We start from the raw sequence: 21,419 nt of genomic DNA on the forward strand, positions 1-21,419 counted from the left end.
CAAGAATCTGTTGCGGCAAGGAATCTCTCAACCTCAAGGAGTAACCTTGATAGGTGTCCCCACTCAAGGGGAGATCCTGGCATGCAGCCTGCTGGCGTGCAGGAGAGCTCAATGGGCCCTGGGCTGTCCAGTGTTTATAGAGTAAGATGATTGACTTGTCATATTTGCACACCAGCAAGACATCTGGATCACTGCTCCAGACAGCCCTTGTCTACTGTGTTGCCATCTGTCCCCAAAGTCCAGCATAAGCTGGATGCAGCCATCACGGCCCCCACTGATGGTCATTGCTTATGCGGGGTAGGGGGAGTACACTGCCACAATATCCTAGGCAGGAATAAATGACACCTTCTGGACCTGCTGAATGCCCTAAGGAAGAGTATCTGACACCTTCTGTACTAATGAATGTTTGTGTGCTAGAGCATGCAGTGACCTAGCTACAGCAAGAGGAATTGAAAGTACTCTCAAAGAGTAGCGGCTTCCTATGGCTTAGACCAGTGCCCTGGCTATGGGAACAGGATGGGTTATGCTCTGTCACAGAGGAGTGGGTGTTGAACCAGGAATGTGTTGGTGTTAATATGCATAAGATAATTGCAGACTCCACCATGTTTGGATTCCAAATGACTACCTGCCATCCCATTGTCCAGTGCCAACTCAAACTAAAATGATAACCTCACTAAGCATGCGAAGTAGGAAGACTCTTCCCCTCCTGGGGAAGTAGTTACCGGAAATGTAGGACAGAAGCTTTTTCTCCGGACTGTTTTTTGGAATTTAGGATTTTAAATTTCAGTCAAGTCAGAAGTCCTGGTTAAATGCTTGGTTAAATGTTTGCCTAGATGAAATAGGGAGAGAGAGAAAACCCAGTTGCTTTTTGCAGTTCAAACCAAAGGATAAGCTTGTCTAAATTTACCCATTCTACTTAGCTTTAAGAGTAGTAGTTGCAATGTAATGTTTTTTTTGTTCAAGCTACCAGGTCTAAGAAACTAAAAGCTCCAAGAAGGAAAGGTTTGTTTTAGATAGAGAAAAGTGGTAGAAAACTTCAAAATATGCATTTGTAGTTGAAGGTTGAACAGTGGAATAATTTTAAATTAGAGAAGAAGGTGTGGTGTTTCAGGGTCAACTCTTTTGCCTTACAGAAATGTAAAACTTTCATTTCATGTTTACTGAAGTATGGAAAGAGATGGAAAGCAGAACTTGGGTGTCAGGCTCAGCAGGGATTCTTATGACTTCCTTTCATGTTTCCCTCCTGCTTAATCTCTCCTAAATCAAGAGAAATATCTTGTTATGCTTCCATATAGTGTCAGCGTTTTGGGCCATGATTAGTGTGCTTGATAGGCATCCTAATTTCTTCAGTAAATAATCATGAGTGACTAAAAAATACCCTTTTTTTCCTCTGCTGCTTTTCATATGCTACTTGTTAGGGAAAGCTAAATAACTATGTCAGTTTCAGTTTATTACAGTAAGTTGTTGTTATCGTCCTGTATTGAATTCTAGGGAGTAAAATTGTCATTGTTTCAGATTCTTCCTCTTCTCTGGCAAGACAGCCAAAGATGCACGTGTATCTGAACTACCTTTGTTAAAGTAATCAATGAGGTTCAAGATGTTTTATAGAAAACAGTAGGTGATCCCTCTTTGTTGGAGTGTCCTTTGTAATCCTAAGGATGGCACGTCAGTGTGGTATGGCAGTGAGTGGGCTGTAAAGAGCAAGGGTGCATATGGAGTGATTCACAGAGTGCTGAAACGGGATGATTTCAAGTGAGGCTTTTCTAAGTTTAATTTCAGAATGCAGAGAAACATCTTCTGCAAGTACAAACACTGTTGTGAGAATATGTGAAATATTGTATGTTTCATTTAAAGTATTAAACCAGCTTGAGACAGTTCTTGAGTCTGTCTCTGCTATCCTTTCTCCTGGTAAGTGTATTGCCTCATTTAACTTCCTGGCCCTAACAATAAAGACCTTGGAAAGACTTTTGTGTATTGCCAGACAGATGATGCAAGGGATAAATACAGCCTTGGGAACATCTTCAGTGTCTGTCTTAGTGTAAGCTGAACATAAAGGTTGATATTTTTCACTGGCAGGATTTCAGTAGACTTGCATCACTGTTGGAGCCTAAGTATATTTTTTTTCTTGCTGTACTCTGCTGAGTGATGTAATGTGAAATGCTGTAAATTTTTTTAATCTCTTTTTTTTTCCAAGGCAGAGAAGAAAAGCACCCATGGCATCTGAGTGCTGGTTTCAGCATTTTTTTTTAGTGTGAAGGAGAGTGATGACAATAAGCTCCAGTTTAGATAATGACTCCCAGTTAATTATTATTTATGAGAATGTGCTGTACTAAAAATCCTATGCTTTCCTGACATCATTTTCTATTGGTTTAATAACTGTTAAATTTGACTTGATCTCTCTCTGCCCTGCTAGCATGTCTTGCTTTGGAAGGCCTCTTTTTCCTTGTTAGCTGTCTGTCTTTTCAGTTATATTCTTTCTGCCTGCAACAGGATTGTAATTCAGTTTATTATACTTTCTAGCAACCAGTGATACCTAGTCAATTGTCAGATGTGGTTTGACAAACTTAAGAAGATTTCCCCAGATGACCTCTCAAGGAGCTTTGAAGCTGTGTTGCCTTCTAGCACTGGACCCAGAAGTTATTTTTGTGAGCAGAGTGAAAAGAAGAATTCAGTCAAGGTGTAAGGAGAAGCATACCCAGTTTCTTTTTTACACAGAATACTTGTAGAGTTTTTACTGGAGAAAATATTTTGCTTTTTCACATTTTCTTAGGATGAATTTACACTGGGTGGTACCAATAATCTTCAGATGTCACTAGAAAATGATAATACAGAAAAATGAAAAATGCAAGAAGTGATGTAGTAGGGAATATATATATATTTTTACTTAAAGGCCATCTTCCTGTTCAAATCACTAATACTTGACTAAGAAGCTTTTTCTCAAATGAGCATCATGTGAAATATAATATTTAGTTACACTTCTAAAAGCGCAGATTTTAAAGGAAAGCAGATTACTGTTACCCGTTCTCTGCATTTCCATATTGCTTTTTGGTTTGGTTGTTTAAATGTCAATAAATAAATAGTTTTGCAGTTTCTCATTATTTAACATTCTTAAAGTAAATATCATTATGTCAGCAGATAATTTGTGAAACCGGATAGGATGATGGGTAATTCAATGCAAGTATTCACCTAACAGTATTTTTTAAATAGGCCATAACAACCTCCAAAACCTTGACTGATTTCAGTATTTAATAAATATTTTAAGAGACTTCTCAGAGTATGTGTCTAATGATTGGAGTTGAGACCTATATGGCTTTATTCTGTTAATTCCATTAATTTTGAGGGGTCTCTTCCTTATAATTTTTGAGCTGTCAACAGTGTGACTTCCATCACCATAAACTAATCAAAAAGAGTTCACTATTTTTTAATGCACTAGAAATATTTGTAATATCTCTTCATGGAGTGGAAAAAGACAAATATTGCCAGCTATTTCAGAAATAAATATGATCAAATGCTTACTTTAATATATTGTCTGTGCATTTACAAGTTTAGCATCTGTCAGTGATATTTGAGAACTAGAAAAAAGACTTAAACTCAACTCTATACTTGGTGAAAATGGTGTATATACACACCTCTTAAAAGGGTTAACATTAAGAGCATTTTAATCCTGTGTGCTTATTACATTGATTAAACAATTCATTGTAAGCATGCATTATGTGGAATATATTTGCACATGCAGCAATTCACTTTGTATGAATTACTCAAACTCTGTTATGTAGTCTCAGTCCTGGTGTGTAATCTTCAGGTGACTGACAGAGGGAACTGTCCACACAATCCCTGGAAGACCACCTTCTCCCAGTCCCTTGGTTTGAATCCAACCCTTTGTCACCAACTCCTTGTGTAATGTGGTCCATGAACAGGTACAGAGAAGGCAAGCTGGCAGAAGGATTAGAAAGCAAAACAAACCAAGAAAACGGGAGGGTCAGTGTGGGTCTGGACATGTGACTTTTAAAACTCTTACACATCTGAACGAGAGAACTGGAATTAGCAGTCAGTGTGTCTTGTCCTCGCACTCAGAGCTTTTTTAATTTTAGGTCTTGGGCTTCTTAATGTGAAAAACCTTCTGTATGCTCTATAGGAAAGCTGAAGCATCAGTTTTAAAGCACCTGGTCACTTAGGGTTCTCTTTTAGGGGGTTAATGTTTTAAAATGGAAAAATAGTTCTTGTTTGGATTGAGATGCTTCTTTATCTGGAGTGGGTTCTTAGCCCCCACATTGGGAATTTCCTGTTGAGCCGGGGGTGTGTGCGTGCGGTGGAATTTAGCAACATTTATTTAAAATACAAATCCCCACCCACCATGCTTAAACCATCAAGTATTCAAGTGCCTTTTTTAAATGCTTATTGCATAATTGAAAGAGTCATATACTTCTGTTTCTAATTATTGATCCATTTCATTTAATGTAAAATGAACACACACAGCTCATGCACAACAGTCTGACTTGTATGGTTGTGCTGAACAGTGTGTATTGTGGAGTTCCTTATCCTTAAAAATATCATACTGTAGGTATGTGGTGGAGGTTTGCTTTTGTTAAGGTCAGCCGCTTGGGAGTTCTCAATTTGGTGAATCATGTAGGATGGTGCAGTGATTAGATGCCAAGTCACGATCCAGCGCTTTGAGCTAATTTTACTTCCAGTGTGCTGCTTTTGAATTCAAAGCTCTTCTTACTGGCACTGTTTATGTTACAGACAGGAAAGAAGATCTGCTTTAGCTACTCAGGGTTGCTCCTTGGTGCTGGGCTTCTCGCAAGGGTCTGTGCCTTGCAGTGCAGTCTGCCTTGGACCTGGGGGTACGGTTAGTGGCTTCTAAGTTCAGGCTCTAAGGATTGCAGCTGCTTCCCCAGTCATTTTAGTTGATGACATGTATGTATATAGTAAAGGATAATCTGCTTGATGCTTATGCTTGCTGCAGTCCAAAGTAGGCTCCAAAGAATGTGGGAACACTGAGCTGAAAGTCAAGTATTGCTCTGAGCAGAGCAGGTCGTGCTGAGCCATCTGAGTACGCTTTGTGCTGCACCAGTTCTGGATGCAGCCTTTCTTCCAGTGGTTTTTGAAAGTAGTTGAGAACAACTTTTATACTTTAATTTTTAAAAACTTTGAAGAAAATTATACCTAAAGAAACTGTTACACAATGCTGAGCTAAAATTAGAGCTATTTTCAAACCTGGAGATTAGTTTTTTATGTTCGTTCCTATTTTGAGTTACTTTAATTCATACAGGCACAGTGATATCAAATTACATGAAATAAATATAACTTGTAACAGTTGATCACATCTCACTCTTTATTATTAAAGCAGGGATTGTTAGTGCTATCTGTTTTTTAAAGCTGTTTGACACTAGTGTTTGCTGCAAGCTAAATTTGTTTGAAAAACTTCAGCCAAAGTAATTCAGTCACTTCTGGAGATGATGACATGGTAGAAGGTTTAAAAAAAAAAAGTAAAAAAAAAAAAGACCGTTTTTATTTAGAAGCCTTTCCCTTTCTGTCTAAGATCGGTATTTTGCCATATCTGTGAACATTTGCTTATTACTGGCTGAGTTAAAGAACCTTCAATAAATTTCAGCTTGTCCATTTTCAGTAGCAATGCATAAGCTGTAACAAATACTGTATCTACACTGAGTGCATCCCAGATCATACTTGCAGGTGTCTGAAAAGGCTTTCTTTTGTAATTATAGTAATAAGCTATTGGGGGCTGGCCAAGTCTGGGGCTTGGCAAAAGAACTGGTGGTTTGGCGGGGGGGGAAGGAAGTTTTCCCTTTGGTTAATAATGTTGCTTGTCATTAATTTAGAGGGATGAATAGCTGGTAATGCAAAGGAGCAAGGAGAGTCAGCAAGAGGGTGAATGGATAGGCCCAGCGTCTGTGAGGAGCTGTGGAGCTGATGAAACTGGGACTGGGAATTGCTAGGCAAGAAGGCGATCCTTGCCTGGTAGGCAATCAGGGTAAAGTGGCTGACTCAGCACTGGTGAGGGCTGCATCCTCTTGTAGCCTGGCCACTTCCACACCATGTGGCATTTGGTGCTGGGTTGCCTCCAAGTCCTACATGGCAAACCTGTGCCTTGGTGGTTTCAGAAGGTTTGGTTCAAAGTGTCTGGTATAATGTCAGGACTCTGCTGCAGCTCAGCAGGATGTTCTTTTTTTATAGTATGGACTTGGTTATGTATGTTGTGTGTCCTGGTGAACATAAGAGCATATGTGTGACAGAAGCTGCCTAGGATGGTGTTGGAGAGCTGTTGAATGAAATACAGGTAATGCTGTCTTATGAATGCTGTCCATTGCCAACAGCCCCCAAGTGAGGTAGTATTTTAGAAAGCTAGCTGAAGGGACCAAACAGTATGGATGGTCAAGCAGCTCAGTGCTTAAGCTCCTGCACATGCCTTTTTTGTGAGCAGTACGTATGTGTTTGACATGACCGATTTGGCAAAGAGATTAGGCCTGTGAGGTTGGGGGATGGGGAGAAAAGGATTGGCCTAAAGGTCTGAAAGCTTGTTTATGCACATGGATTTGGAGGACAGAAAGGATGGGTGGAATAGATAAGAGTAAGAGCTGGGAAGAGAGGAAATACCAGGAGAAACCCTAAAGAACTGGAAAAGCTGAAGCTTGATTAGCAGAGAGCAAGACAAGGTTAAGGAGTAGCAGTGGGACACTTTTCTTATACAAAAAGTTCATGTAGGCTGAAATGTGCTTCTGAACAGTATCCATTACACAGCTTCAAAGGGTGACTCCAAAATTTTTGGGTCATCTTTCTGCTGCTGTATAATGCACTGCAAAAGTTGTCTCTTCCGCTGGTGGTGTTTTGCAAGTTCACTTTTTGATGTTTCTTCTCTTTAGATCACTTGTGCGGAGGTAAGGTCAGTGTTTAGATCACTTGTAGCAGACCTGAAGTTCCCAACTCTGCTTTTAAGCTATGTCATTATTTATAATTTTGCCATCTGATAGAATTTCTGTCTCCAAAAATTTATCTGAAAATCTGGCATGAAGGTTTTGTTGAAAGAAATCAGAAAACCTTCAAAATCAAGCAGTCAGTAGAAATGTTAGAATCAACTTGCAAATGTGATAGAACTTTAGTCTCATAATACATGTGCATTATAATCATTACATGATAAGGCATGCTGAAGTTGATATAATAAATCATGTGCTTATATAAGGGGCAGGGATGAAATTGCTGCTGGAAAATTTGATTTAATTATTGATATGGGTATAGAGATCAGCTTAAAGATAACAGTTCTTCCTGCCATATGCTGTTTATGAAATGTATACGGAATTGGATGGTGGGGGAAGTGCACATAGAAGGAACCGACAGGCACTTCCAGAGTGTTAAATATCGAAATCTTACGGAGAAACACTTTGCAGAAACTCCCCCATTCCCTAGGACTGAGTTCTCTATCGCTTCTAGCATGGATGACTTGACTCCTCTATTTTCAGATACCTACTTAGAGTCGTATGGGTCTTTTTCTCACTCTCATCTCCCGGAGTTAGTGTTTGCGGCATCGTGAACCCCCATCTTCTAGGCTTAGTGACAGCGCTGTCATTGTGGCACTGGCGGATGCTCTGTCAGCTCTTTTCCTGCCAGTCAGTGGGGGTTTGCAGCACACAAAACCCCTGTTCCCGCTGCCCTTCGGGACAGCATAGAGCTTGGCAGCTTTAATCACCTGCCAGCTCACAAAAACACATTGGGTTTTCCAACCTTGTAGCCAAGATCAAAATCATCTCTAGTGGAAGTTTTGGTTTTGTTAGCATTCCTCACCCCTCCTCTTGGGGCAAAAGCAATCCCTAGGTGTTGTGAGGGAAGAAATATGGGTTTTATTTTCTTCATTACCTTATGTTTTGCTGCTAGAGAAGCCAGGTGGTTTCTGTGGATTGCTCACCTTCTCAACAGGTGGTGAAAATTATTTTGATGCCCTGTAGCTTTGACAGGTGTTATCAATATATGTACTTGATGCAAAATGAAAATATCTCGCTGTCATTTTACACAGACGGTACTGCAGACTGTGGTGTTATCAGTTAGTCAGTCTAGCTCTTTTTCCAGTGTTTCAATACCCAGGTGCCTGAAGTAGCTGCATAAATCCAGATGCATTTGTCACTTGCCTCTGATACGTAAAAAGGGGAAGGATATACTCTGCAGTGATTTCAGAGAATGCAACAGAGTTCATTTGAATGGGAGGCTGATTTAGACTGTCAGATCCATTGAGCAGAAAGCACTCCTAATGCAGGTACATTGCAGTATTTGCTGAAAAAGGGCATGACTTACACATGGAGGTTCTGGCCACTGATGATATTTAGAAATAACGGCCCGGTTTGAACAGTGGATTGGGAACTGGGGTCAGAAGAATTGGGCTGGGGACGGGGTGCAGGGTCCTGATAGCTGCAGAGTGAGAGGGAGACAGAAAGCAGAACCAGATAAGCCTGGCAGGACCATGCAGAACAGAGCGAAGGACTGGTATCTGTTACCGTGACCTTGCCATCGCCCAAGTTTTTTTTGTCTTTTGAAGCTTGTATAATTGTCATACTGGAGTATATCATCTGCTGCTGCTCTGTAGCCCTAAGTCATTTCAGTTCTCAATAGGATGTGTAAAATAAGAGCTGCTATTTGACTGTGCCATGTTAGGTGGTGGTTTGAAGCTTGTAGAATGTTCTGTAAAATAGTCTTATATTTAAATCTATATTAAAAAAACTTTTTTCATTTTCATTTTCCAAATAAATGAAGGTACTTGGACGTCACTTTATATGTGCACATCTGAATTTTATTAACTTGCACATTAACACAGGAAGGATGAGGGAACATACACTTTCTTTAACTGACAGAAACTGTTACTCTGATGTACCTAAATGATGCTGAACTTGGATTAACTTATCTGGTTACATTGAGGCGGTCAGGCCTTTGTAAGGCTGGCAGAATGGTGTGAGCTGTTTTAACAGAACTGTCCTCAGCGTGAGGTTTCAGTGTGTTAGTTCTCCTTCAGTTTAAACATAAAACCAGAACGATGTTCTTAAATTATCAAAAGCTGTCATTATTTTCTCAAGATTGTTTTGATTTTGACTTACACATTTTGTAAAAACTTTTTTTTTAATGCAGATACCTGCATGGAGTTGGTAGTGTTGTAGCTGTCATGAAGGCACAATTCTTCATATGTCCTCAGGAACTGAAAGCTGAAAGTTTTGCACTGCATACTTTAAACTTGAATCTCTTATCTCAAAAAAAATTCAGGTGTTCTTTAATTGATTTTTTTATTTTGATAAAATAGACATCTTGTCAGTGTTTAAAGTTAAAGTAACATTAAACATTAATAACACCACAGCTTTAACTTGCTGTGTGTTTTAAAAGCTATCTCAGTACTTCAAAGTGAGTTGGTAGCACTTTGTGTTAACCACAATCGATATATGCCTATAAATCCTTTTAAGGAACCTGCAGTGACTATTTCTTTCTTACGCTGTTTTTTATATCTTCCTTTAAACTGTTTGAATGCCAGTTCCCATATTGGATTTAGCTTTGTCAATAGTATACACTTCATCTCTTGCTGTTTGTAGCATTTTTGAGAGTAAAAGTATGTTTTTAAAATTGTTTGCTACTTGTGGTCCTTGCCCAAATATTATTGTTTTTCTGGTAAGGGAGAACTGTACATGCATACCAGCACTGCCTGTGCTGATGGATTATCCTAGACAGACTACAACACCGTGGCAATGGCAGGGGAAAAAAAAAAAAATCTGATTTGCACTTGGAAAACAGTTCCACAGCAATGTTGGAATGAAACATACTTTTGATTTTATTTACTGGATTACTGTACTATGTCTTCAAGTCCTCAGTCTTTGCTTTTACATAAACTTCCTTTAGGTATTTTTTGTTTTTATGTTCTTCATAATAAACTTTACTGTTCTTTAAGGAAAAATTAAATATTAGCTAAAATAATTAATATTTAAACTGTTTAATTTTAGATTTAAGTATATTTTCAAACAAAAAACCCTAAAGCTTAGCAAAGTGAAAACAGATCTTTATTTCTGTATTGTAGAAAAGAATTACTAAAAGCTTATTTACCGAATCAAGAGGTGGCCTTCCTGATAATGTCTTATTTAAGATCAAAAAGAAATGTTTTCAGTTTTTTTGAGGCTAATTCATTATTTGTAATAGGCTATATTTGCTAAGGTAGTTTCCAAACATGTTTTGCAGAATTCCAGTAAGACTTGGGATTGTCATAACTTGGCACTTCACCCATCACAGCTCCTGAACCAAAATATTTCTGGTCTGATAATGGGGTAACATCAGGGTACGCTTTCAGAAAAGATGAATTATGTACATTGATATCCACAGACCATAATAGTATAACTAAAATAAATAGCTTTGATTAAATTTCCAAGACTGACATCTCCAGTAAATAATGAAGTTGGAGAAAGACGTGAAGGTTGTTGGGAAGAAGGGCAAGTATAACTCATTGAAACTGGGGGGTTTATTAATATGAGAGGTGTGCAGTACAGACAGAAAAGTAAATTAGGGGGACCATTGGATGAGTGGATGTTAAAGCTTTAACAGGGTATTCACAGATCCCTCCTATACCATGACTTTCTTTGTGTGTCAAAACAGCAACTGATACTGGTATATTGAATAAAACAACATCAATTTTAGTCATGTCCTTAGAAGTCCCTCAAAGGCAAACCCCTCACTTTCTAAGATCACATTTGATTACTATATACGTTGTAAACTCATTGAACTTTGAGCCTTGAGGCTGCATTTGTTACATGCATGTGTTATCTCCACTTTTGGAGGGGAACACAGCACATCTCTACTACCTCAGCCACCTGCTGGGAACACATTGATTTCCTGGCCATAGCCATTTGGAAACCAGCACTGCAGGCTCTTGTAGAAGTAAAACCCGTCCTAGGGATGGAGATCTCCACAGAGTTTGTAAAACAGGTAGCTGTTTTACAATTCTATATGTGGCATACAATTTGGTAAGCAAAAAGTGCTTAAAATGGATTATATTTAAATATAGAAATTATATTCCTCCTCCTCCAATTGAAAAGTAAAATAACTTGAGTCTCCCACAGTAATACCTTTGGACTCGTGTCATACAGGAGACTGTTATTGCAGAGGGACTACTTGGTCTCAGGAGTTAGTCCAACAACCTGTACCTGTTGGTGTCAGAGTTACGGCTGTGCCATTTTTCCAGCTGCTCCAGCTCCGTCTCTGCAGTAGTTCTAGCTGAGGCTAATTCAAACCAGATTTGCTGTACAGAAGGCAAATAGTAAATAACTGAATGGGACGGCTGGCAACTCCAGCCTCCTAGGTGCAGAAATGATTCCAACCACCTTTCTTCTCAAGCTGCTAGGAAAGAAGAGTAGTGCATCTGCTGCTTATCAGGCTGTTTGATACCAGCAAAACAGGCTTCTGCAAAGGTCAGGTTCTTATGGAGACTTCTAGGCTTTTTTTTTTTTAAAGCCTATAGGAAGTAATTTGACCAATGTGTGAAGTGAGGAAAAAAACCTGTAAAGGGCACAACTTCTGGGTTTTTTAAGCAGTGATAAAGCCCATTTTTGTATGTGTGTGAATATTTCATCTCTCGCTATACAGAACACAAAATCATGCAGTGCATGCAAATCAAAAACTGAGCCTGCTGTGAGTTTGGATGTGTGGGAATTTGGCTATAATGAATCTTATGTTGTTTATTTTAATAAAAATTCTGTATTAAAATATTTTAATAATGACTTTACATGATCATACCCTACTTTTTGGTCTTTTTGTATACCTTATACATCCTACTGCTTTTCTTCCTCCACTGCTAGTATTTGCATACTGTATTTTCTTGCTGAAACTATCTTTTGAGTGTGTGATTTTATTATTCAGTTCACCTCTATTGCCATATAGTTTTACTGTCTTTAAAGAAAATACAAATAGTTCCATTTTCTGTTGTTGCAGAGGTGAAGAAGCCATTATGCTTGTGTGGCTACTGCTTAACACTCTTTCAGTGGCTATCCTAAAAATGAAATATTTACTCTATTCATGCAACACAAGTTCAGGGAAATTAGTTGCTATACTACATTTGACAACTTACAAAATATTAATAACATGTAGTCTTTGTGCAGATGTGAGCGGCACATTGAGAGACAATACTTTGAAATTGGGAGTATAATTACAAAGAAAAATATCAAATGTCCTCTTTCCGTAAGTGATACCAAATTATTCAAATGTATTTAAAATCAAATGCAGTTCTGACTAGACTGCAGGAATGAATGGTTTAAAGCAATTGAATTCTTTTTCATCTCCAGGTCAGCAGTTGAAATTCCTTCCAGATCAGTAGTCATCAAAATTGATTTGTCTATCAGATGATTGACAAAAAGACTTTTTAAAATTGAGACCTTAAAGTCTTAATCATACAGTACGAAAGGCCTCTGCCATAGTGGAAAACTTGCAATGCTTTAAGAACTTAAACCTGAAGGTAGATTCGTGTGTGATGAGCATAAATGTTCATGGTTTAGCCTCAGAAATAGAAGCCAGGTTTCAAGTGAAAGTTTGGGGAAGGTGATGCCCAGAAATGCATTTATGTACAATGTGCAACTTTTCCCTTTAAAAATGGGCAAATACATCAAAACAGCAAAATGAGGGTTTTCTACATCACAGCAACTCTGCCAAGTCTGGGTGTGCATGTGTGCACACAGGCATCATGTATAGCTGCTCATTTTTTAACACCCCCCACCCCCCCTTTCCCACTTTGTACTGCACCGGTTGCTAATGTAGGTGGTGCCTTGATGGCCCTACTCTGGGGACAGCAGCATGTAGCTATGAAGAGCTGGGCCATAGGAAGACTGAGACAGAATCAGGAGGTGTCTCCATCCATTTTTCTGTTCAGACTCTGCTTTGCTGCTGGGTGCTGGTTTTTTGAGTGAAGCTCTTTACTTAATTACAAACTTACTGGGAGAATTATTACAGATTTGTGCCTTTTCCGACAAACAGCCGTGACATTGCAATACTTGCTGGAGGAGAGACTTGAGATAAAAAATACTGTTTTTCAAAGTAGATTCAAGCCCACATTTTCTATCTCTGAGGAAGATCCCTATTCATCATGTTTTGGGATCTTTGGACAGCAAGGACAAAGGGGCAGAAAAGTGTCTTTTTTTTACTTGAATGTGTTCCTCAGATGTGATCTGCAGGGGGAACAGAGTATCTTCTCTGTCTCTCTACAGAAGCTGCGCCACCGAGGGCAAAATGCTGGGGTGAGCCACAGCCAGTCCTGCTCTGTGTAAAGGAGAAAGCACTGCCATATGGTGCTTTCTCTGGCTGTCATTTTAAAGAAAATCACAGCTGTGCCAGTGCTTTGGGGAGCCTGGTCCTTTTGTGTGCTAGGCATGCTCTGTGTGTACCTACTGAAAATAGCCCTTTAGGAGTTTCAGGTGGATAAACTTAGTTGCAAGTTGTCAGTCAAGATGCTGGCACCATTCAAGCAGAGAGCTGTTACATTCTTTCAAACTGTTACAGAGAAAGAATGGTAGATAGCTAGAGAGCCTTCAAGTAAGATACTGATGAATTTGGGTCCTTCTAGGTGTGATGGCAGATGAGGTTGGACAGAGGGACATCAGGAGTGGAATGAGGCCCTGTGGCAGCCAGACCCTCTCTGGGTAGTGCAGCCCCAGATACAGTGCGTATATCACAGGCAGAAGTTCAAACAACACGTGCCTTACCAAGAAGAAGAAAACTCTTAGGCAGCTGAAGCATCCCAAAAAGATTTCTGCAACCAAAGAAGACTCACTGTATGGTTTTTTTGGGGTGGGGTGTTTTTTTTTCCTCCCCTTGAACACAGGTTGAAAACTGCATATGTCAGAATCTATATTTTGGGGTTTTTTTGGTTTGGATGATTGGTGGGGGTTTTTTGTTTGTTTTGTTTTCCTGGTTGGTTGGTTTTGTTGGGGTTTTTTTGGTTGTTTTGTTTTTGGTTTTTTTTTTTTTTACAAGAGTCAAGATTGTAACCTCCCTTTGTAGCTGTCATCTTCTTCCTTTTATCCTCTTCCCTTTCTCCCTCAGGCTTGATTCTGTTCAATCATTTTTGTATAGTTTGACGTAAATTCATTTAGGCTATGCACTAGGTGATGTGTTTAGGAGGGTTTTAGTTTCAGTAACTTCTTCCCTAGTTATCTAAAGGCAGCACAGCACCAGCAAATCTGTTTTGTTCCTGAAGCTGCAATTGGTTTTCTAGCTGCTGATACATCTCCTCATTCTGGGGTTAGGAAGTGTACATTTGTCTACACTTAACACTGCGTCTCTTGTGACCTATGTATTTAAACTGCTTTAGGCATCCAGCAGTCAAGGACACTCGTGCACAAAGAGGAAGGGCAAAGCATTTGTTCCTTTATGAAAAAGGATGGAGAACAGTACTAGAGAAAATCCTAGTATAATTAAAGTTAATGCTGTGAATCTTATTATGTAGCATCCTCATCAAAAAGTAACATGAAAGCAGAAAGAAAGCCTGTGTACTTCAATCTATGGCAATACTAAGCTGTATGTGCTATAGCTGGTAAAATAATAAAGTGAATGAACCTTGAGTTATTTGAAGAGGACTTTTCTCAGTCTGCCATGCTGGAGTCACTTCTGGGAAACCTCACTCTTCTTGACAACTTCTCTGTGATAAACAACTTATATGCCTTATGTGTGGGAACAAAGTCTCTCTCTGTAAAAGATTCGGAGAAATCGAACCAGTATGAGTCTGCATCCCCAGTGTTCGGTAAGTGATTTTTCTGTAGCTGGCGGATAGCCAGCTTTGGCTGGTACAATGAATATCAAGAAAATGTAGAACGGAGACAGAGAAGTCTAGGAGTGATAATCAGGACATACATGCTACAATGATTTTGGAACAAAAATAATAGGTTTTTCAGGTCTAGTTTAAAAATCACTTAACCTGCTTTGCCTACCATAAACTGCTGGTGACTGTAGTAAGGAATAACTGGCTATGTTCTGGTATAGAACATCCTTATGTACGTTTGTAGGAAAAAACAAAAGGAATAAATTATTACTGAGGAAGTAACAGCAATGGGTTTAATTCAAGTAAGTCCATGAAATTTCAGTGGTAACAGCTAAAACCAGTAGAAGTGGTTACGATGATGTTTTAAAGTAAACAAATAAATTTTGAAATCCTCAGAGGATCCTGATCTTTACAATTTTCACTTCAAAATAGCACTTCACTTACTAGCCATTCTTTAAAATTCACCTCCCAACCCAAATATTTGGAATGACTTTTTGGGAGGAGGATATACAGGTGACAGTGAATATTCTTATATATCTTGATATGCCTATGAAGCTATGTTTTTGAATGTCATCTGCACTTTAAAGTCTTTTCAGACTCCTTAATCCCAAAGGCATTTTTCATAAAGAAACTGGAAACAATATGGATCTTACTTTTGCACGCAAAATTATGATCCCAGAAAACTTTACTGGTAAAGTAAAGGAAATTGAAGCTGGAAAATGAAAAAGAAAAAATTCTGTTTGCAGATGCAAAAATGTGAAAAATAGTGATAAATGACTCTATCAAAACACGTGCAAGGAACAAAGCTAAATCAAGGCTGTGCATTCCCTAAATTCCCATGTAGGAAATGAAAGTACTTTCCCTCTTGTTTTTCAAACAAAGAAACAGTAGTAGTAATAATAACTTAAAAAACCTCCAGCCACCTAGTTAGTCCTGGTCCTCATGTGATCATCAAAATGAAATACTGTGAAGTGGACATGCCAGAAGGCTTAATGGAGGTAATGATATACCCAAGCATACCTTTTAATACTTAAGTCTTTACTCTAAAAAGAATAATATTTACGTGGCTTCAGTTGGAATTGTTAGGCATACAGAAGTTCTTAAAACATAGTGTCCAAAACAACAGGTGAAAAAAAACAGCCCCCTTTTGTTACAGTACTATGACCGTGAGCCTTCTGTATTACACAAGGAAACTATTTTATCTTCGTAGCTGCACTGGCCTAACTACACAAGCATCTTTTATCTTGGGTTTATTCTTCCCATGTCTTCCTATGCCCCATCCCTGGGTACTTGTGAACCATGCTGTCTTTCTACAATTGCAGATCCCATACCTGTTTGCCCAGACTGACCTACCATAGTCTAAAAGGTGAGCATCGGGGGTTAAACTCTATGATGAGATAGCTGTTGAGCTGCTTGAAGATCTCAGCTGAGTATTACATTAGCTAAATTTTGATTGGGGTATGACTTTGACCTCAGAAAGCATAAATGGTTTGTGTCTTTTTCTGAGTATTATCGTGTGTCTGGAAAGAGATGAGGATGTTTGAAAGAGAGCCAAAAATGCATAAAAAGGAAGATAAATGAGAAATTGGTATCATCAGGCCATTGCTAGATATTTTTCAGAATCTGTTTTTCATTTTTTCTAATGAGCAGATCTCAAAGTAAGGAATTGTGGGCTATATGTGCACATCAGTTATTTTCAGCTTAAACAGTTCAATAGGTTAAAAAGTAGTTTTGTTAATATGTAAATTGTGCAGTAAGACATTCCTAATGGTTATATTAGTTTAAAGGCTTCCTGAGGCTAAAATGGTAATAAGATGTAAAACAAGATACCACGGGTAAGATTATGATTACTAAAAAATGTGCATATCTTAGTGAACATTTTCAGAGGCAGACATGATTATTTCTGTTGAAGAAAAAATAACTGCTATGACTGAAAACCTTCTCCTAATAAAAATGTATTGGGAGGTAAGAGAACTGGTTCAAAGGCTTCTTTTTAAGTCTCCATCACAAAGTCTGTTTTATTATGATAGCAGCCGTCCTGACAGTCAAGTGACAGATTTTGCTATGTGTTTTGAGCTGTCTGTTAAATGTAACACCTCAATTTTTTGAATGTTTTGAGTAGCCCACTGAGTAGCTACTGGCTGAAAAGTAGGAGTCCCACCGGGAAGCTGAAGGGGAACGGGCCTCCAGAGCATTTAGCGTTTAATGGGTCTACAGCTGTAGTGAAGCAGTATGCAGAAATAATTCTGATTAGGCTTGGTCAATCAGATGACAAAATGAGCCCTGCCCCTCTGTCATTCAGCTCTAAAATTCAGAAAACAATTTCTGCCTAAACCCAGTTAAACAAAAAAAATCTGTTCAATCAGTTATATTTTATCTACTTTCTTGATATAATGTGCTGTCAAAGGCAGAGGAGTACAAATAGTTAAGCTACTCTATTGGCAAAATTGCCTTTTTCATCTGGGATTTCATTTTGGAAGGAATGATGGAAACTATGAAAATAGCGATTTTGAGAATTGAGCTTTTAAGAGAATTAAATGTTAATAAATACAAATAATAGATTAATATTGTGCCACATTTGTGGCATGGGAAGTAGCTTCTTATTTACAGTTTCATGTCAGCTGTCATTAGACAGTTGTAAATGTGCAATTAAAGAGCAATAACTGAATGGCAGAGGTTTTGCTTAATCAACAATATAGTATTTGATGATAAATCTTCACATCAAAAATAAATCGCCTGTAAATGTAACTTCTATTTTTCTGAGATTTTTAACCTTCTCAGCTAAGTCCTTTGCAGCTCTAGAAGCGTCGTACATATGTGAAGTGGGAGCTCAATTAAGATACTCTGGTTATATTTCGGCAAGTTTAAGAGATCAGGTGGATGCAGTCATTACTGAACCTCACTGGCAATCTGCTCTGAAGTGGATTCTTAAGTAGAGATTGTGCTTTTGTGAAGAAAAGCATTGTTCTAATAAGCCTCTAACAGAATCGGTTTCAAAGGAGCAGATGAAGTTGCTGTTCTGAACTAATGCTGGTGCTAATAAATGCTGACAGAATTCTTACTGCTACCTGTAAAAAGATGCAAACCCCCTAAAGTTAGAAGTGTTTTAACTGGACTTAAAAGTAATAATAAAAAAAGAAATCTCGATTTGTGGCAGAACAAAAATGAAAAGTTTTAAATACAGTTTCTTTCTTTAGGAGTTGGAAAAAAGCCACTGTTCTGTACCAGTGTTGCTTTGAGGTAGTTCCTTGGAAAGCAAAGGCGGTCCAGAGGTTCATAATGGTGTGTGAAATCGGTGGCTTTAATACTGTGGGCAAGCACATTCAACTGTTCTAAAATGTTTTCATTTATTTCTTGGTATGTTTAAATTTTCTTTCTTGTACTGGAATTTCACCACTCAGCACAAATAGTAGCTTTTTGCAACGATCTGCCTCTCAGACACTGTCGATGGAGACCAGAGGATTGCCCCACTGGCAAGTCATCAAGCAGAATGAACATAAAGGAAAAATGAAACTAGAGCTCTAAGTTAAGAGGCAAGTCACAGGTAGTTGCTTAAGGGGAAATTGTGGATACGGTAAGATCTGGATAAAAATCTTTGTTGATTTTACTGGCTGCGTTATTTATGCACTGTGTATAATGAAAAGGAACTACATATTTTTTCTTCTTGTTGATAGAAACCAATTACTCTTAAACAAAAAAACACATGGAAAAATACCCTAATAGAGTGAGCATAGTTTTACTAAAATGTTCATGCAGCTAAGCAGATTTAGCTCCGCTTTTAAATAAATACAGGGAAATGTTTAACCCCTATTGTATGGCCACAAAGCCTGTGCTGATCACACAGAAGCTTGGGAGGGCCGAGGACAAAGCAACGGGCTGCTGGAAACGGCTCCTCTTGTATGTGCTTCTGCACACAGTCCAGCAACAGCAGGGCTTAACAGCAGAGTTTTGTCAAGATTACAACATGAAGGTGAGCATGGTACAAATTCTTACCTCTCACTAACAAAAAGAAAGGAAAAAACCCCACCACCAAAGAGGGAAGAGGACTAAGAGGACTATATAGCTATATGCACAAGGTAGTGGCTGTGATTTCCCTTTTCTATTCTGATTCTTCTCAATCACTTACATAGCTGAGACTTGTGTACCTTAGTATTAGTTAGTTTGATTTATTGGAATGAAGTAACATGAGGAAATGCGGTTTATACCTCTGAAGAGGAGAATAAACTGATTCTATGTGACTTTCTGAAATATTTGACTTTGGTTAACAGTCTAGAAATTGAAATCAATGCAGTTATAACTTGTATCCACGGAGGAAGGGCATGACTTTGCAACATGTTAAAGATCAGATGAAATCTGTATTCTGTTTTGATTGTTATAATATATGTAAAATTAAGGCATTGTTCTTACGGATGTTAGTATAACCTAGACTGGAATACTTGCCCTAGGAAATGTCTTCATGAGGATGTGTGTATGAGAAATGAAAAACCAAACAGTTACTTTTGGTGTACTTCCAGGATATTTTTTTCCATTTTTACTTTGTCAGAATCATCTGGCATTGAGCAGTACCAGAAATAAGATAGATAGGACAGAAAGATGGATCACTGCCCTCATCAACCAACAGGGTAGTTTCTCCTTTTCTGAGGGCTCCTCATTACTCCTTAGTTCTGAAAGAAGAAATGACATGAGGGTGAATAATGGAGCTCTGCAGTACTGGATTGCATAAAACTGTGCTTAAATACACTAAATAAACTTTATATGTCACAAAGCAAATATTTTTCCAGGTCCCCTGAATATGTTTTGTATTAAATAACTTTCTGCAGTAAAGTAAAAGGAAACTGAATTATATGTATGTGTGTATATAGATATATTACTAATTTTAGGAGAAAGCTTCATGTTGTCTCATTCTATTGCTTTTTAAGGTTACATTAAGAACATTAGTGTCTTAACCTTTTAAAGAATATTTTGAATACATTTTATGTAAAACCATTTGGCCAATCAGATTACAAAATAAGAATGGAATTTTTGTATTTTGAACTTTTTACATTTGAACTTTTTGCATAGTTACGTATTACAATCTATGTATTTTTCATTCTAGATTTTACTTCCCTGGTCTATCAACACTATTAGTAGAAAAGTTTTGTAAAGCAACAATACTATGTAAATTTTAGTTCTTTCACAAATTTTTAAATTAATAGGTACACAGTAAGCATAACGTCAAGTGCAGAAAAGTAAAGTGTGCTTTACATTTCCACAACATGCTAGTGGCCAAGCAAATTACGTGACCCCAAATACATAAATTTTAAAACATGTTTCATCTAATCGATAGACTTTTTTTCTTAAACCATCTTTTTGCCCTCCTCCTTGATTTTTCTTTTTTAAATTCATGCTGTCTCACTCATGATTTTCCTGTGAGGGTGCAAATGCTCCTCTCACTTTGGAAACCAGACATCTGGTTATTAATTTACATGCTTGGACATGAGGGGTTCCTGGCTTGAATGAAATACATGGGACTTTACCTGTTGACTTTCGTAAGATCGTGCCACCAAGCCATTCAAAGTATCCTCTTCATGCACTTAGCATTGTGAATGAGAATGCAAACTTTTATGTCAGCTGTCAGACAGAAAGAAAAAAATAAATCTGAGATTGCTTCTCTACTTCATTCCATCGAGTTGATTTTTGGATGTTCAGGTGTTCTGTACATGTTTTACAGAAACTCCTCATTGGTATGATTTCCTTGGAGTTTCAAGCTTTTGTTAAGCTCCCTCCTAAGACACTATCAGAGAAACTAATGTCACAGCAAAAGAATCCGATCATGGACTGTAAATAGGTTAAAGCTGCAGATGTCAAGAAGAACTATAGCAAATATTTATTTTTGGAGCAGCATGTGTGTAATCTAGGCATCCAAAGAGACTGATATTCTGACCATTTCTCACCCAGCAGTTGAAAACAGTTTGACTGTAGTACAGTTTCTTTTCTCTCAATAAAACACTGAAAATTGTAATTCATTATAGTATGTCCCACACCATATATACTATTACATGACTTTATTTACTTCAAAAGAGTAAGGGGAACAGGGTGATGAGGTGTTTTCCCTTCTTTTAATGAGTGTTAGAAGTCTGGAAAAGATTACCTGCAGTGTTAACAGAGCTATGGTTTTCTGCTGTATGTGAAGTCTTACACAAGCCATCCCTGGGTTTAAGATCATGCCTAACTTTTAAACATAGCTCTTGAGGCTAGAGCTGTTCTTCACTGGTAATAACAGCAAGACGAGGACAAATTCCTGTCATCAAGGTAGGCTAGTTGGCAAGGGCTGGTCTGCCTCTACATTTTAATGTTTTTGAAAATTAGTCTCTTAGATGAAACTCAGATTATTTTTATGAGTAGTGTGGTGTTCCTGCAGCCCTAATACACAGCTAGTGTTTTTAGTTCAGAGTTCCGAAATAGTGACAGCTGTATTGCAGCCCATCAAAGTTACGATTTTGCAGCCTAATACTGTAAATCCATGGCATGTGTGCTGGAGTGTCACCTGGAGGCAGGTGGAGTGTGCAACTGAGAATGCAGAGCCTTGCATGCGAGAATTGCGGGACTGTCTTGAGTGGAGAATCAAAACGTACGCAGTCTTACCCATACTGCCTGTTGGAAGGGT

General features: G+C 38.3%; 1 protein-coding gene across 17 annotated transcripts in view; it reads left to right on the forward strand.

Moving 5' to 3' along the window:
* The window catches only part of NRCAM (neuronal cell adhesion molecule), a 166,543-nt gene that overhangs the window by 32,484 nt on the left and 112,640 nt on the right, over window positions 1-21,419 (forward strand). Inside the window, exon 1 of one of the 17 annotated variants that reach the window (XM_076331082.1) lies at window positions 16,108-16,139. The exons of 15 other annotated variants lie outside the window; for them this stretch is intronic. The gene's annotated coding sequence lies outside the window, so the exon portion shown is untranslated. Of the gene's footprint in view, window positions 1-16,107; window positions 16,140-18,626; window positions 18,850-21,419 lie in introns of those variants that run through there. One more of the 17 variants, XM_076331099.1, reaches the window with a different exon arrangement.

The sequence above is a fragment of the Aptenodytes patagonicus genome, chromosome 1, assembly GCF_965638725.1.
Source record: "Aptenodytes patagonicus chromosome 1, bAptPat1.pri.cur, whole genome shotgun sequence".
Lineage (NCBI taxonomy): Eukaryota > Metazoa > Chordata > Aves > Sphenisciformes > Spheniscidae > Aptenodytes > Aptenodytes patagonicus.